Source organism: Helianthus annuus, chromosome 1 (assembly GCF_002127325.2).
Source record: "Helianthus annuus cultivar XRQ/B chromosome 1, HanXRQr2.0-SUNRISE, whole genome shotgun sequence".
NCBI classification, from domain to species: domain Eukaryota; kingdom Viridiplantae; phylum Streptophyta; class Magnoliopsida; order Asterales; family Asteraceae; genus Helianthus; species Helianthus annuus.
This window is the reverse complement of record NC_035433.2, coordinates 107899249-107917118: the sequence shown is the minus strand read 5'-3', so window position 1 is coordinate 107917118 and position 17870 is coordinate 107899249.

The following is a 17870-nucleotide window of genomic DNA, read 5'->3' as shown; positions in this document are numbered from 1 at the left end:
ACACGAAGATTTGATTAGGGCTGCAAACGAACTGAACTTCATGAACCGTTCAGCAGAAAGTTCGTTTTGTGTTCGTTCATCTAATAAATGAACGAACATGAACAGAGGTCGTGTTCGTTCATTATGTCCGTGAGCGTTAGTAACTGTTTGTTTATGTTTTGATTTCGGTATCTAAATTTTGTTTTGTTCGTTTGGATAATCAGGTTTGTGTATTTTGTTGGATCTACTTAATGTATGTGATGATAGATGCCGATTTTATTTGAAATTTAATGTATGTTCGTTTCTATTTATGAAGGCTTCTTTATGTTTATATGTATTTTTTGTGTTTATGAATGTTCGTTTATGTTAATGAACACTTGTTTCTGTTTGTTTGTACTCATTTATAATCATGAATGGTTGTTTGTGTCCGTTTGTTTTCATTAATGTTCATGAACGTTGTTGTGTTCGGTACCTAAAATTAACAAATGAACACGAACACGTTCATTTCCTTAGTGAACGAACACGAACATAAAATTCCGTTCAGTAAGTGTCCATGAAATGTTCGTGAACACATTATTTCCTTAACAAACAAACACGAACAAGGACTTGTTCGTGTTCGTTCGGTTCATTTGCAGCCCTCATCGGATAGGGATGAGGTTGAGGCAGACTGACGTTTAGTTGGTGTCACTTCATGGTCCAGTTTTCCGAGTGAATCTTAATTAGTACCTTTTTAACATAGGAGATGAGAGATAGACATCGAACAATGGCTGTTGTTTCCGTCCTATTACCAACGACCTGGAAATTGTCGACAACTTATGTTCTTAATTTATTACCGCGTAAACACAATTAGGGTTTAGTTCATCGATTGTGTTTTCTTTGAATTCATTTGAAAAACTAGATTAAGTGTGGAGTACCTGTTCTTTGTTGGATCAGTCGAATAATTTTACGAATTTCACTCATGTTTAGCGGTCTAAGCTAACTAAGTCAACTGACAATGTAATTGTAAGCCTTGAGTTCGTTATCCTTGATTACAAGCAGTTAACATATTCATAAATATAGTATATCCATATACGATATCTATAATCGTAATAAAAAAATCATAATTATTTAATTTCTTATAATCATAGAATTTCCGCCGTTCAAAAAACAAATTTCCTATTTCCTACGGTTTAAAATACAGAAGATGATTACAAATGCATAATCTATACATATAATAAAAGAAACCAATTGATGGACACGTGTCGATACGAGAGACATCTATTTTTAGTTTTCTTGCATATATTTGTTTATTTTTATCTTAAAAATTACAAGTTTTAAAATAATTTTCAAGTTATCCATATTTTAAGTCGACGTTTATCTATAGGTATATCTCTATATTTATATTTATCTTCTAATATAATCTTTATACTTATCTTTAGTTTATTATTTTGCGAGTAAATTGCACAAAAGTCCTTTATGTTTACTCAAACTTGCAGGTTCCGGCCTTAATGTTTAAATTGCTAAAAACATACTTTAAGTTTATTTTTGTTGCTGGTTTAATTCTTTATGACTAACCAAGTTAATTTTCAGTTTATTTCCCTCACATGCCTAACATGTGAGGATCCCACTATCGTTTGATAACCGACATCAACTGACTCGCAAAATGGAATGGGGATGTGGTGCAAAAGCAAAACTGTCTGAAACCCAAGCAAAATTGCCTCTGTTTTCACCGGAGATGTAGTCCAAACAAAATTGGATCTCTTAAATTTATGGGGCCATCACATGGAGCAAGCCCTTTTTCATTCCGAGCTATCAATCATCCTGGAGGAGAGATCCATCCCGCGTTTTGCTGACTAAATGCCAAACAAGCCATATTTGCAGGTTGACAGCCTCATGTTAGTTCTGTATGTGAATTCAAATTGAAAAGTGATATCATTTTTTGTAATTGTTCTCCTCTTTTAGTTTTGATTACTTGATGAGATTACATGTATTAAGTAGGGAAGAATAAAAACTAATATTTAGGTACAAAGTAATGGGTCATGAATGGGGAAAGAATAATGGATTTAATGGACTTTTGTAATACACAAGTTTATAACTTAATAATAGAAAAATAAAAAAAAACAAAGTAAAATGTTCTAATATGTAAATAGTATATCAAAGTTCTTTTTACCAAAAACGTATTTTGACGACTGTGTGTGTTAACTGATTACATTGTTCTAATATGTAAATAGTATATCAAAGTTCTTTTTACCAAAAACGTATTTTGAAGACTGTATGTGTTAACTGATTACATTATATTTATTCAAGCCGTGTAGTACACATGCTTATTCAACTCATGTTATACACGAGTAATTAAAGATGTAACTTTTTTATTATATAAAAATATATTTAATCAACCCGTGTAATACACGGGGTTCTAACTTAGTTGCTTAATATACCAATAAATAAAAGATAGATGTCTTAAAAGTACTACCCTTCGTTGTTTAAAATACAGAAGATGTTTACAAATGCATAACTACCAATAATTAAAAGATAGCTGCCTTGGAAGTACTAGCCTTCTTCTCATCTTGGGCCATACAAAGTTACTACTATATGTCTTTTCTTAATTTGGAAACCCTGTTATTTGACCAGTTGTCCTTAGATTCAGATAAATTTTGGCATTGTAGCTACAAAATTCATATTGTACGTTATTCCTAATAATACATTCTTTCTGTTTCAAACATCACAAAATTTGATTTGATGTGTAGATTGTTATAATCACTTTTTAGTAACAAAAGTTAATTGATAACACAGAGTTCTATTTATATAAGGACCAATCCCAACATCACAAAAAGTTATGCACCATATTATATGAAACTAGTGAAAATCTAATCCCATGTGTGACATGACATGAAATCGGACGGTATCGGTTTGGTTTATTACGGTACCAGTATGGTAGTAGGGTATCGATACTCGTTATAGCAATCAAAAGAGAAAACTCAAAAAAAAAAGGTGATATGCCCAAAAGGATATCAACTTGTTTTTTTTACATTGATCAAAAACCATAAGAAATGAATACTTGTACTTATTCTGATAAAACAAGTACTGATATCAATATTCAGTCGGTATCGATTTGATCTTCACGATATCGGTATGTAAGTTATCAAAGAAAAATCAAATTGAATAATAATATAATTATTAAAAAAACTAATAAAAAATCTAAGTACCGTTCATCCTAGTTAGTGTTATATATATGAAGAGGATCATAACAAAACTCATTTTTAATGAGAAAACTAAATACTACATCAAAAACACGTTGCAGGCCGCATGGGAAAGCGTTTGTCGTCTACAATGAGCATATGTAGTATTTATTACACATATGTAATACATGATATTGCATATATGCAACAATATTTGTTTTTAAATTTACTTTTTTGGATATACTACATATATGCATTATACAAAAAATAAAATTGAAAAAAAAGTTGTGTTTTATGTATACAATATATCATGTATTACATATATGTAATACAACTTTTTTTACATTGTGGATTGCCTATATGTAATACTAACGTTTTGTATATTATGGATCATTAACACTTTCTCATGAGTTCTACAACGTGTTTTCTCAACTTTGAATTACATAAAAGTTATATGTTATGTAAAAGGCATACACTTTGACATTTTTTTTATCAAGTTATCACCATGATTTGTAATTTCACACAAATGATAAGCTATTAATTCATTTAAGAAAAGTGTAATGTAATGTTTATTTTAATTCCAACCCCTTCATTGTCTTCTTATTGTCTAATTTACTTGTGGCATCCTCTTGAATATGGGTATTGATTTTATTGAATATTGAAACAAAAGAACTTTTTGGCATAACTTATAACGGCAGGCTAGAACGACCGGACAATATTCACAATCAATCTCGTTATAAAAAAGGCTAATTTTATAAGTTAAAAGTATGATGGATGTTATAAACTTGATACAAATAATTTATTTATTACAAAATTAGCTCGTTTAATTACATTGATTTTCCTTGTATATATACACACAAGGCCAGGGGATAAATAATTTAAAACTATTTTGTTTTTTCCGGTAATTTTAAATTATAGTCTTTTACATCCTTATTTTTATCTACATTTCAGTATATATTTTTATCAAAATCAAGTTGTGAATAATAATGTACAAGTAATCGAAAAACAAACGCATATTTTATCAAAGATATTTTACGGTTTAGTTTTTTACATCGCTTTGCCTTTTTCAGTATTTATAATAATAAAATATAATTCTTTATGAAATTGTGTGAGGGAGGTTTTTAAATTATAACAAGTGGTTATGAGTAAAGGAGAGAAAATGTTACTGTTCATCTATATATTTGAGAGACGTTGTTCACCCTCTATAACTTTTTAATATATTTTGAAAGTAGATGAGAGGGAAAAGGTAATAATAATATAAAATATCATTTAATTAAAAAACAGAGAAAATAGTTGTTTTTAGTGTAATTATATGTTAGATTTGGTGGAAAGAATGTGAATTGTCACGACCCGCCTAAAAATCAGATCTTTAAATCGCGATTCCGGAACCTTCTGGGCTATTCAAGGCACGCCAAGGGCTGCTAGAACATTCCAGAGAATGCTAAAAAATTCTGGTCTCAAAGACCAAGCTACAAAGTTGCGGAACTCTCTAGAATGGGTTGGAAATTCAGCCCCAAAAGTCCCAGCAAAGAACTCTCTAGATCATTCTTGAAGGCTCATGAAAACACCAAAATATTATCATGGAATGGCTTAGAAAAGGCTGGTCACAAGTGCAGCAAAAAACCATCTAGATCAGTCAAAAAAGTCCCCAAAATGCTTGATATTTCAGCAAGAAGTCTCTAGAAACCATGCTATAAAAATATGTACGAAAATCACTAGGTAAAATGATGAAATCCATGAACTAGTATAAATAGGCATGTATGCTCTCATTTGTAATCACCCAACTTCTTGTAAAATGATATAGACAACCATGAACTAGTAATTGCACGACAAATCGTGCTTGTGATCTCACAAACTAAAGACTTCCGCTGATACTTAAACAAGCCCAATCAAAAGGCTTAACTTAGAAGTATTCTAAGTGCCTCACGAGAGTTAAAGAATCACTCCGTGACAGAAGCTCTTACTCAATTATTTTAGGTTTCAAATTCTTACTCAATTATTTTAGGTTTCAAATTGTTGAGTGTATTTTGTTTCTATTTTCTAACTTCCAAGTTATAATATGTTTATTAAATTCCGAGCATGCCATTGCGACATGCTTATTTTTATCTGCCTCTATATATATATATATATATATATATATATATATATATATATATATATATAGGGTAAGGGTTCCAGCGTGAACCTAATCCCCTGCGTGAACTGCGTGAACTAATCTGGACCATTGATTTCCTTTTTAGTTGTTAAGGGTATGATTGTAATTATATAAAAATTAGATTTAAATCATTATTTAATATTGAATTAAGTTACATCTTTCCTATTTTAAATTCATTATCCACATTACCTTTATTTCATTTTTATTTTTTAGATTTACACCAGAATTCAGATTATGATTTTTAAGATTCACGTATCCTTCATATTTCAACGGTATACACATGTGTACTTTGATAGAATTGAAAAGTACACATGTGTACTCAACTGGAACATATGTGTAATTAGCTACATAATACATAGATATAAACAAAACTTTGTAAACCTATTTTATATTAAACAAATAACATTCCATAATGTTTGCCAAACAAAAAAAAACATACAATTACAAGTTCCAGTTTCGTGAAAACAATAAACGCAACATAATTGGAAAAATAAAAAGACAGTCTTTTACAACTATTCGCCGCGTTTGTATGCTGAATCATCCTTATCGACCAAGCAAACAAACATACGTGAATCATCCTTATCGACCTCAACGTGAATCATCCTTATCGACCTTCCATCTCCACTTTCCTCGTTTACGACGTCTCCTATAAATGACACAAAAAACTCAGCAATTAGTACTTTGCATAATTCACAAGTGTACATCAACAACTTTACACATTCAATACACTTTACACATTCAATACACAAAAATATGAGATATCACAAAACAGACGCTATACACATGTGTACAGCGCCTTAAACAAGAGCAAACAACAGAATACACATGTGTACATCACATAAAAAAAGCAAAATCAGAATACACATGTGTACAGCGTCTTAAAACAAGAGCAAGCAACAGAATACACATGTGTACATCACCATAAAAACAAGCAAAATCCAAAATACACGTATGCAATTGACAGGTTAAGTCGTTAAAACCGGTAGCAATCAGAACCTAGCCGACATGAAACAGACCGATATCACCCATAGTTATCAATAGCGACCGTTGCGGACGCTATAGCGAATAGCGTGGCGTGGCGGCCAACCTCGTTACGCTATACGAATAGCTTGGCGTGGCGGCCAACCTCTTGTAATAACGCACGACTAAAGATTGAGAAATTCCTAGAGAATGAGAACGATTATCCTAAACACATAACGACTCGTTACAAGTTGTAGATTAAATATAATCACTAACGTTATACAATTTATTAAGTATATAATATAATTTAACTTACTATTAACATTGAAGTTAAAAGAAATTATAATAGAAATTTTAATTATTCATATTACTGATATAAGGTTTTATGAACATGTAAACGGTTGATTTGACAGGTTATTACTGAAAAGGAAGTATTAAAACTAATACACAATGTTATTATTAAATGTTTAGAAAAAAAATAATAAATAAATAAATAAGAAGAGTTACTAAACGGTATGGAATGTATGGGTTTTAAAAGGAAAGGGATATAATTGTTTTGCATTAAAGTCTAGTTACTGTTAATGCTCATCTTCTCCATTTTATAAAAACCAAAAAAACGAACTGGAGCGAAAAATGACGTGGCCGGGTCGAACCGTGACCACTGGTTTGTTTATAAAAACCAACCCACTATATCAACTTTGTATATTCTATCTTTTGTTTTTCTTAAAACGTGAAATAACTGGCATCGTCATCTAATTTTTTTATCCAAACCGAAATACCCAGTAACCATTGATTTTAGTTCAATTCAAGGCTTCTTAGATTCTTGTAATAGTTTCTAGTATGTAATAAAAACAAAACAAAATGACGGAACAGAAGTTATACCGAACACGAAAGTTGGTAGCGGGTCGGGTTCCGTCGTAAACTCCGACGACTCTTCTTGTTCGACGTATTCTTTCAGTGAGTTCGTGCGGCTTCTTTTATATTAAAGGAAACAAGGATTAAAAGAACAGTACTAAAGGAATGTACAAAAAGAAGGGAAGTGGTTCCGTCGTGACTTCGGGTTTTCTCCGGTGAACTCCGATGCGCTTCGATGTCCGGTCGTCTTCTCGCGGCGTCGGACTTCTCCGGCGAGTTATGGTGTTATCGAAACAGAAAGAGTGAGAGGGTTTTCGAGTGATTTTGATGGTGTCGATCTCATAGGGTCTCACATAGGTTGTATATTATACTAATTCAAATTAAATCACTTTTAATTCTTGAAACTGATACAGAGATTTTAGGGGATTACAAATTAATTAGTTTCCATATCTTTAATATAAAAGTTCCTATTTTACCCTTTAAGATTAAAATTTTAAATTAAATTATTATACTTTAATTACAATTGTGCCATTGATCTAAGATCTATCATCTACAAAATCAAGGGCTCAGATAAGTTCACGCAGTTCACACTGGAGAAAATGTTCACGTTTGAACCTAATCCTATATATATTATATATATATGTATAATTATATATATTATATATATATATGGGGTGCTAGAATGAGAACCACCCCGAGTTGTAAGAACCGCGAGAGACTACAACCCCACGGAGCGCCGTTTCGCCATGATTTTTTTTTTACAAGTAGATGTGTGTATATAAAACACAGCCGTAAAAAAATCATGGCGAACGGCGCTCCGTGGGGTGTAGTTTTTTACACCACAAGTTGGTTTTTTTAATTTTTTTTTTCTTTTTCTTTTTTTTTTCACCAAACTTGTGGTGTAAAAACTACACCCACGGAGCGCCGTTCGCCATGATTTTTTACGGCTGTGTTTATAATATACACATCTACTGTAAAAAAAAATCATAGCGAACGGGCTCCGTGGGTGTAGTTCTCTCGCGGTTCCTTACAACTCGAGGTGGTTTCTCATTCTCTGCGGCTCCATATATATATATATAGGCTAATTATAATGAGAAAACCCACTCAGTTGAAGAAACCAAGAAACCCACATGTGTGGCTAAGATTCAGCCACATCACATGGATGGTTGTTCTACACAAAGATGATGAGAAGGGTAATGCGTCATTTTACAAAGGTCCAGAAAGTGTATTCAGCTGCATGTAGCCATCCCAACCATCACCTCCCTTTCTTATGTTTGCAGTTTTATGTCTCCCCATGTGCTTTTGAGCTTACATTTTTTATCTTTGACTTTTTCTTCTAGCCCACACACCACAATCTTTATTTCTTCTCTCTCCTCTTTTTTTCTCTCACTTTTTAAGAAAATATTTTTCATATCCAAATCTCATTTTTTTCCGAATCTCACTTCTTCAAGGAGATGAGTATGGTGTTGTTCAGGTGAGGTGAGGGAATCGATGGTGCGGTTTTGGTGAGAAGGGTTGTATCGGTGATGATTTTTGGTTCAACCACCAAGATCTGAAGTTGAACAACCACCATCGGATCTAATTGGACCACACCGTCATCACTATGGTCTACGTGCTCATCATGGAAAAAAGTATGCATTATGTTTAAAGAAGATGATTGTTATAAAAAATGAAGATCAAATGCGATTCGATGGTGCAATTTTTGGTTTAAGAAGGGTTGTAGTGGTGGTTATTTTGGTTCAACCACCCAGTTTTGAATTTGAACAACCACATCGGATCAGAATCGAACAACCACCATCAACTATGGTCTATGTGCTCATCCATGGAAAAAAGTATGCATTGTTTAAAGAAGATGTTGTATAAAAAATGAAGATCAAGTATGTTTTATTCAGCAGATGAAGTTTTCAGCCTGAAAACGAGAACATGGGCGATTCTGGTAAGTCCAGATGCCTACGAGTACATGTGATATTATGGTTTTCTTGTTTAGATTTTGATCGGATTCTTCTTTGATTTTTTTTCGTTTTTTTTTTTCATGTGTAAGCCTCAGATCTGCATCTAAATGGCCCAATGATGATGAGGATGGTGTTCAGAATTGTACTTTCACAGAGTTGCTATCCACAGGTCAGTTTTTTAATCTGAAAGCATGTATTTTTTTTCTTTAAGGGTATTTTTTTATGAAACAAGTTTTTATATTTTTTGAAGGTAAAACATGTGTGGTTACACTTGTATTAACAATGCTATTTATTTTTTCTATCCTAAAAAGTTTGTTTTATGAATTAAGTTTTTATATTTTTTGGAAGGGAAAAACATTCGAGGTTACACTTTTGGGCCACCTAAAAAAATGCACCAGCATCTACACTTTTTGGTGACATTAAAAAATATGCACCACCATGTTTCTTTCCATTGTACCAAATGTGTTGACAATACAATTTTTTATTCTGTCCGAATTTTTTTAAGAGATAAGTTTTTATATTTTTTCCTGGAAGTTAAAAATGGCTCAGTTAAAAATATTTGAGGTTACACTTTTGGCCACATTTAAAAAATGCATCAGTTGTTGGTTTCATGTTACAAGTAATTTTTTTTAACTCATACTTATTAAAATTTAGTAACAATGCAATGTTTTGTAAAAGACTTGTGACCTTTTTAAAGTTTCACTTTTATGATATAGATATGCAAGCCTAGAATGTGGTGTCCTAATGTTCCTATTGTTATAACTATTTTTTTGTAGGTATTCAGCCGGATGAGGAATTTTATGTTCACCACACACACAACAATGGCACTAGAATGTGGTGTCCTAATGTTCCTATTGTACGTGGCACGCCAACTGATTTTAGGACTGGAGCCAGTCGGTTAGGCTTTATATTGGTGACCGTGATGCGCAATTTGTTATAGATCATTTGAAAGAAAGATCAGAGAGCTTACCAGACTTTTACTATGACTTTGTGGTTGAGAAAGGGCAATTGAGGTCAATTTTTTGGGCAGACGAAATTCTAAGATAAATTATGAGGTGTTTGTGATGTGTTAGCTTTTGATGCGACTTATCACACTAACAAGTAAGGTTTGGATACAACTGATCTGGATACATTGTGGTTCAAGAATAATTGTGCAACTGATCTAGATACATTGTGGTTCAAGATAATTGTGCAACGAAGATGTAATGGATCTGGATTTGTATTATATTTTTGCATTATATCCATCATGCGTGTTATAGATTAAATACATCCCCGAAAATGTAAACAAGGTTAGAATCATATCACACTTTTTTTTTTATTTTAAACGTTTTGTTAATCCACAGATCAACACTTTTTTTTCCGGAAAGTGTGGTGGGTTTTTGAGAGAAGTCCGGTTTGGAGGTTCATAATTTCATTTTTTAAGATGACCGGATCTGAGAGTTTAATTTTGAAGTATTAGAGTGACCGGATCTTGGCGATAAGTCTGACATGAGAGTTTGATAACCGGGTATTGAAGATTTTGAAGATGTTGAAGGTTCATAATTTCATTTTTTTTATTTATCTGAAAATGTACATGTATTAGATCTTTATAAGATTTATGTGTTTGTTTGCTATAATGACTTCTACCCATGTATTAGAAATTGTACATTTTTTACTTTAGTTATATGCATTTTTTTGATAGTGCTAGCTCAACTTGTAGAGATTTGTAGTTGTGATTCGGATGACCCAGTTGTGATTCTGATGACCCACATCTTTTTGCAATACATGTATTTTTTTATCAGTTAGACGTATCATTTTTGTAGTTACATTTTTATCAGTAAAATCTAACTCTTTTTACTAGTAAAATGTAATATTTTTGTAGTTACATTAAACTATTAGATTTTTATATTTATTATCAGTAATAAGAAACAAAATTTCTACAATGTTTAAACTATAATAACAGAATTAATTCATTTCTTTTTGTTTTTTTTACACAGAATATGTAAAACGATTTTTTCATACAGTCATTAAAAATATAAAAAAAATTCCTTATTAAGGCATGGAACATTGGAAACGGTGCATTCATTAAATGGGAGTTAGATAAAATGTCAAAGATGTGTTTAAGAAAATGGAACATTCGTGTCAGATGTGTAAAGTAGTACAACCATTTCTTAAAGTAGTACAACATTATTTTTTATTTATATAATAGTCACTCATATTATATTGTAGTGTACTTTATAGGTTCTATATAGGTTTTGACTTTTATATTTTTTTTTACATTTTAGCTCTATGCTCTATGTACTTTTTCTTTGTGAAAGTAGACAATCTTTATATAATATTCAAAAAAATTTAACTGTTGTTTTATTTCAAATTCTACTTCTAATTTTCCTTTTTAGATTTTTTTACCTTTAAATGTAACTTTTTTTTGTATATTTTTTTAAAATATGCACCGCCAAAGTAACATTTTCTTCCCGATTAGAGCATTTTTTTGTAACAACTTTTAAAAAACATGAAAAAAAGTTTTTTGTTTATTCAAACCCAAATTGTGTACGTGTGGGGGGAATCTAACCCTAAATAAATGCCCTTTGTTTTTACATTGTCGGTGTTTGAGAAATCCACACCTAATTAAAAAGTTTTATTTTTTTTTGTTTTATCAAATCAAAACCCTTATGAACAAAAGCCCATCAGTGTTTTTTTTCAACAAATGTCTTGGTGAAATGTTAAAACCCTAAAACTTTCTTGTAGCATTGTCAAAACCACATAAAACCTTTCTTTGTAGGCACCTTTAAAACAACAACAAATAAAAAATGATCCCAAGCACTTTATTTTTATAATAATCTAAAAAAGTGTAACAATGCCTGACACTTTTTTCTGTAATGGACATTATTTATGTACACGAAAAATGTAGCATGCATTTTTCTTCAATTATTATATTTCTAACACCGGTTACATAGTGCTACAAAGAATTGTTACATCAAAATAAACTTCATTAACAATAATCCAAACATAAGTAATGTAACAGAATGTTACAAAATGTATATAAAAATATAACTTCATTAACAAGAATCCAACAACAACAGAGTTTTTAATTCAATCATGATAACAATAAACAAGAAAATTGTTTCCATTTGTTCAGAACTGAAAACAAATTTTACATGAAAAATTGTTAGAATCAAGTAATAAAAAACAACACAAAAAATGAAGATATACAAAAACAAAATTGTAAATCAGAAAAAAAACTGAAAACAAACATACTTATGGATCTGGAGATCTTTTAGATCTGGAACATCATGTTCAACATCGAACATCTTTTTGGATCATCTTCAACATCGAACCGTCATCTAAAACATCATCGTCAACATCAAACTTCTTCAACCGGAACTGGAGCATCTTTTGGATCTGGGAGCATCTTTTCGGACCATCTTTTGGATCTGAATCATCTTTTGGATTCAGAGCATCTTCTGGCTCTGGAGAAGTGCAATGAATTTTGAATCTTTTTGGATCATCCTTTAATTTAACCAGACGGATAAGTAGAAGACAGTTTAATGATACGATAAACACTTGAAAGCTTCATTGTTTATAAGATTATGGTAGAAATCCGGAGGTTTTTTTGTAAGTTTCCTGGAGAAGTGCAATGAAATTTTTGAATTGTCAAAAATGAGATGAACTTTTGAAAGTGAGAGACTTTCTCGTTTGAAGAATTTTTGAATTGTCAGAAGTTTCTTTGAGATGTAGCCAAACTTGATAGATGTCAAAGTCAAAATATCATTCATGCCCATAATACCCTCTATGTACTTTTTCTTAATATTAAATTAAAAGTATGGTAATTATTAACCAAATTAATTAATGATACCATTGATCACATTGAATCAATGGTAGATATAGGGTTTTCTGAGTTTCTTTAACTCAGGAGGTTTTCGATTTATCCTTGCCCTATATATATATATATATAATATATCTATAGGGGAAGGTTCAAATGAAAACCACTAGTTATTGTGAAAACTCGAAAACTAACTAAAAAAGCCAAAAAAAAACATACAATTTTTTGCATAATAATTTTCGCAGGTTTTTTATATAAAAAAAATTTTCAAAAAAAAAAAAATTGTGTAGTGCACATGTGTATTATTACACTGTGTACTACAAATTTTTTATTTTTTTTTTTTTGAAAAAAAGTTTTTTTCATATATAAAAACCAACTATTTTTTATAAAAAAAATTGAAAAAAAAAATTGTGTGTTTTTTAGGCTTTTTTTAGTTAGTTTTCGAGTTTTCACAATAAAAGTGGTTTTCATTTGAACATCCCTATATATATATATGCATAAACCAAGGTATGATTGTAATGTACAAGCAATCGAAATATAAACGACACGTTATCAAAGCTACCATAAATTTAGGATTTTTTATTATAAATTGAAGTTGTTTACTCTTTTCATTATTCTAACAATATAATATAATGTTTTATAAAATTCGGAATATACTCTTACGACATGCTTGTTTTATATCTATATTTCAATAAAAGTTTTGTTAAAAACCGAAGGGGTCAGATATCTAAAGTTGTAGCCTTACCCAAAGTTGACGATTCAAGCTATATACTTTTTCATATCATAATTTTTGCTTAAAAACCAAAGATCAATTTGTGTTGCTAAGCTCAAAATCTGATGATCAGATCTAAACACATGCTAATAAATACACACTTCAATCAAGCACAAAGGAAACACGTTGGAGCATTTCAATGATCCTCAAAAACCAGCAATCTCAAACGTGCTGATTATTTGGAATCAAATGAGTTGTCAACCATAGACGCGCGTCGTCTATAAAAGCTTCATTGCATGACTTCACGACTTCACTATACATATGGGTCATCTCTGTCTGAAAATAGGTGGAGAAATTCATGTTATAAATTAGAGTGTATAGTTTCCTTGTTAGCAAATTAAGATTGATTCTTCTATGAATCTCATATGATCATATTGTGTTCTATGAAATTTGAGTGACTTTGTAATTTGATTTAATAATTAAACAGTGTTTGTTGTTCCTAGCTAAAGCTAGTGAAGGACTAAAGATAAAAGGTTATGTTGAGTTAGAAAGTTAAAGTAGGTGCAATATTTCTTTACATATGGAAAAGCTATGTTATTTGGATTCGTAGAAGGTTACACTATTATTGAGCAAATCAGGTACAAGAAATTTGTAAGTTACTCCAAGTTTTTTATTTAAAAGGGGTAGTTTCTATTTTTAGAAAAGAGTAAATGGGTTGAAAAGTTGCATGTGAAGGTGAAAGTAAAAGTAGAATTGATGGTTGTGGGTCGTAATATCTAAAACAGAAAGAAAGAAGAAACATATTGGTGTTGTGTTATCTCTCGTGACTTGCCAATGCCATGTTCTTGAGGTCAAAGCCAAACAACAATTTGCTTTTACATCGTCTATTATAACTTTATATACAACTTTATGTATTAAATAATTCATGACACGATCATAGCAAGTTTAGAAAATCGAGCCAATCTGACTGATCATTTGAGGTATATGTGTTGTTTGGTCATGTTACATGTACCGCATGACATATATTGTTCATGTGTTTGATTGTATAGTACATGATCGAGTTGTTTTCGATTAAAGAAGATACGCACCATGGATGAATTGATCTTGGGTCAAAGCCTTTTGCGTTTTGTCCATATGTATGGGCGAGTATAAGGTAGCGGGGTCAACTATTATTTTTATGTTTAACATATTTTATGATTTTTCGATGGACCTATGAGATTTATAAACTTATTTAGAAAAAGATCGATCTATACATGTATTTGAAAAACAAAGTGAAAAAAAAGTAAGTATCAAATTCGATTCCGTAGTTCACTTAGTCTTTCATTGCATCATCTTTCGAGGTCATGATGACCTAATAAACCTTGGCATCTATTACTTTTAGGCTAGAGGGTATGGTGAAATTTCATCTTTGGAGGACCATCCGCCATGTAGGCGTCACGTCATAGTCCTCCCAAGAATGGTCACTAGAGGGTATGGAGGATGATTCCTACCCACCACTTTTTTTTATTTTTTATTTTTTAATTTCTATGCCCTAGTACAAGTATTGAAGCCTAATGTACAAGTCACTTACACAAACAAACAAACAAAAACAAAATGGGGACCATCATCTTGGATCGTCCTCGCCGTCCATATATTGACGTTGAAGACGGGGAGGGAGCATCGCCGGGTGAAGACGGTCGGGCGGGATGGGGGACGGGCGTCGCCGGGTGAAGACGGGGGACCATACCGTGCAGCCTTACTGGTTGCTAAAACAAGTTTTGCTATGAAAACTGAAAATCCGAACACTGAGTTAAGAGACATGGAAAGAAAAAAAATTATAGGTCTGCCATATCAAGTCGTTAGAAACACTCAAACGAGGTTGTGATTAAAGTGTATTTATATCTTTTTTAGATATATTTGTATCTAGTCATGCTCATTTTTAATATGGTTTTATGAACTCTATTTGAGCTGAGTTATTTTAACGTTGTTTTTTCTTTGCTGTTTTAATTGTAAAATAATTTTAAGGTGACGATAATCTTGTGAACCATGTAAAGCAACATTGTTTGGATATAGTTTTGAATGTTCATCTAGGCGATCACTATTAAGAAATAACTTAAAAAAATGAGTTAATTATATATTTTGTCTTAGATACTAAAAATATAAAGTAACATTTAGGGTATTAACTTTTGATTTTATAATATCATAAAATAATAAGGCTAACTTCAGTTAAAAACTAACTAAGAATTATTAATATTTTCATCATTTTAGATTTTAGTAACAGATCTTGTTACTTTTGAGAAATCATATGGACTTATCGCGTAATTAACTCATACGATTTAAAGCATAATTTTTTTTTCTTGAGTAACACCAAAATGGTCCTTGAGGTTTGGTCACTTTTCCCATTTTAGTCCAAAATTCAAACTTTTTGAATATGGGTCCCTATGGTTTCAATTTTTGTTGTCATTTTCATCCAAAAGCAAAAGTTTGTCAGATTTTTCAGTTAACATATAGTTTTTTTTTGTCTTTTCCCTCACTTTTAATAAATGGCAAAATGGTTAGATTTTTTTAATTTGTTATAATAAAACGTTAAAAGACAATTTCTCAATTCATTAAAAGGGAGGAAAAAGACAAAAAAACTGTCTGTTAAATAAAAATGTAATATTGGATTTTAATAATCTCAACTATTCGTCATTGGCTGCCAACAGTCCTAACTTCAAAACTAACCATTAGCAGTCCCAACTATTGACATATTGGCCACTAATGGATCCTGACTAACAGAATCCTAACGCTGTTAGTCTCCGGTCGCCGGAAAACCGTTTTTGGCCAGAAAGATGTTTCTAAAGGTTCGATCTAAGGTTACAAAGAGGTTTGGGACGAAAATGTTGCGTTTTCCAGCCAAAAAAGTTGAGTTGTCCTAACAAAAAGAAGTTTTCCGGCGACTTCAATAATTGGGCTTTACTAGAAAAAAAAGTTACTAAAGTTCTGTAATAAGGTTAGAAAGAGATTTGGGACAAATAATGTGTGAGTATTCGGCCAAAAATGAGCTTTCCAGCGACAAATCTCTTTTCCGGTGACCGGAGACTAACGGCGTTAGGGTTCTGTTAGTCAGAGTCTATTTGGAGGCCAATATATTAATAGTTGGGACTGACAGTGGTTTATTTTTAAAGTTGAGACTGTTGGCGGCCAACGGCGAATAGTTGTTGATTATTAAAAATCCAATATTCAATAAATATCTGATAAAATTTTGATTTTGGATTTGAAAAGGACAACAAAATTAAACTACAGGGACCCAGATTTTAAAAGGTTTAAGTTTTGACTAAAATGACAAAAGTGAACAAACCTCAGAGACCATTTTGGCAGTTTACTTTTTTTTTTCTTTTATTATCTTACTTAATTTTGTTTAACTATTTAACTAGATAAATTTTGAGTTCTAAAAGATTTCATATACGTAAACAACGGTGTTTTGTCTACATTTCGTTGTGTGAAATAATCCGAACTCAAAAACGTATTTTTTTTACGTTTTGCTGTGTGAACGAGACGAGCTTCATGACGTTATTTTACCTACGTTTAATAGTGTGAAACGATGAGCAAAATTCATGATGATGTGCACAAAAATGCAACATATAAAATTACATCAATTGTGGCACAAAACTAACCATTTTTTAGTACTAATGTTGAAAAAGTGTGCTTTTGTCTTCCTTTTGTATTTTCAGGATTAAATGAGCTCAAAAATAACAAAGAAGAAAAAGACAACTAAATCTGACATAAATACAAGAAAATGAACAAAAGTGGCATGTCCGACCTCCCGACAGCATCTTCCCAAGCAAAACAAAGAAGACAGAAGACTGAACACGCCCCGTGCCCAGTGAGCACGGGGCCGTGCCCAAGTGCCAGCAGAAAAGACAAACTCATAGAAGCTTCTGTTGCCCACCACGGGGCTGTGCCCAGCGGACACGGGGGCGTGGTCAACTTCCTGCAGGCGCATTTATTGTAATTGCGAATTACAATTAATGAATAGAGAGAGTCAGATGGACACGGGGCCGTGCCCAGCGAACACGGGGCCGTGCCCGAGCTTCTGTTCAGCCTATAAATAGGAGTGTTTGGAGCTCTTGCAACTCATCCCTTGGCACACCACCTCTCTCACACTTCACCCACCACCACCATAACACCATCATCCACCACCATCATCCATTGTCCATCATAGAGTGTGTGAGTCGTCTCGGGATCCAAGATTGATCGTAAGAGTTCTTGACAATCAAAGGCCATGTTTGCCTAAGTCTCTTACATCACTTGGTGAAGACAAGTGTTTAGTGTAATACTT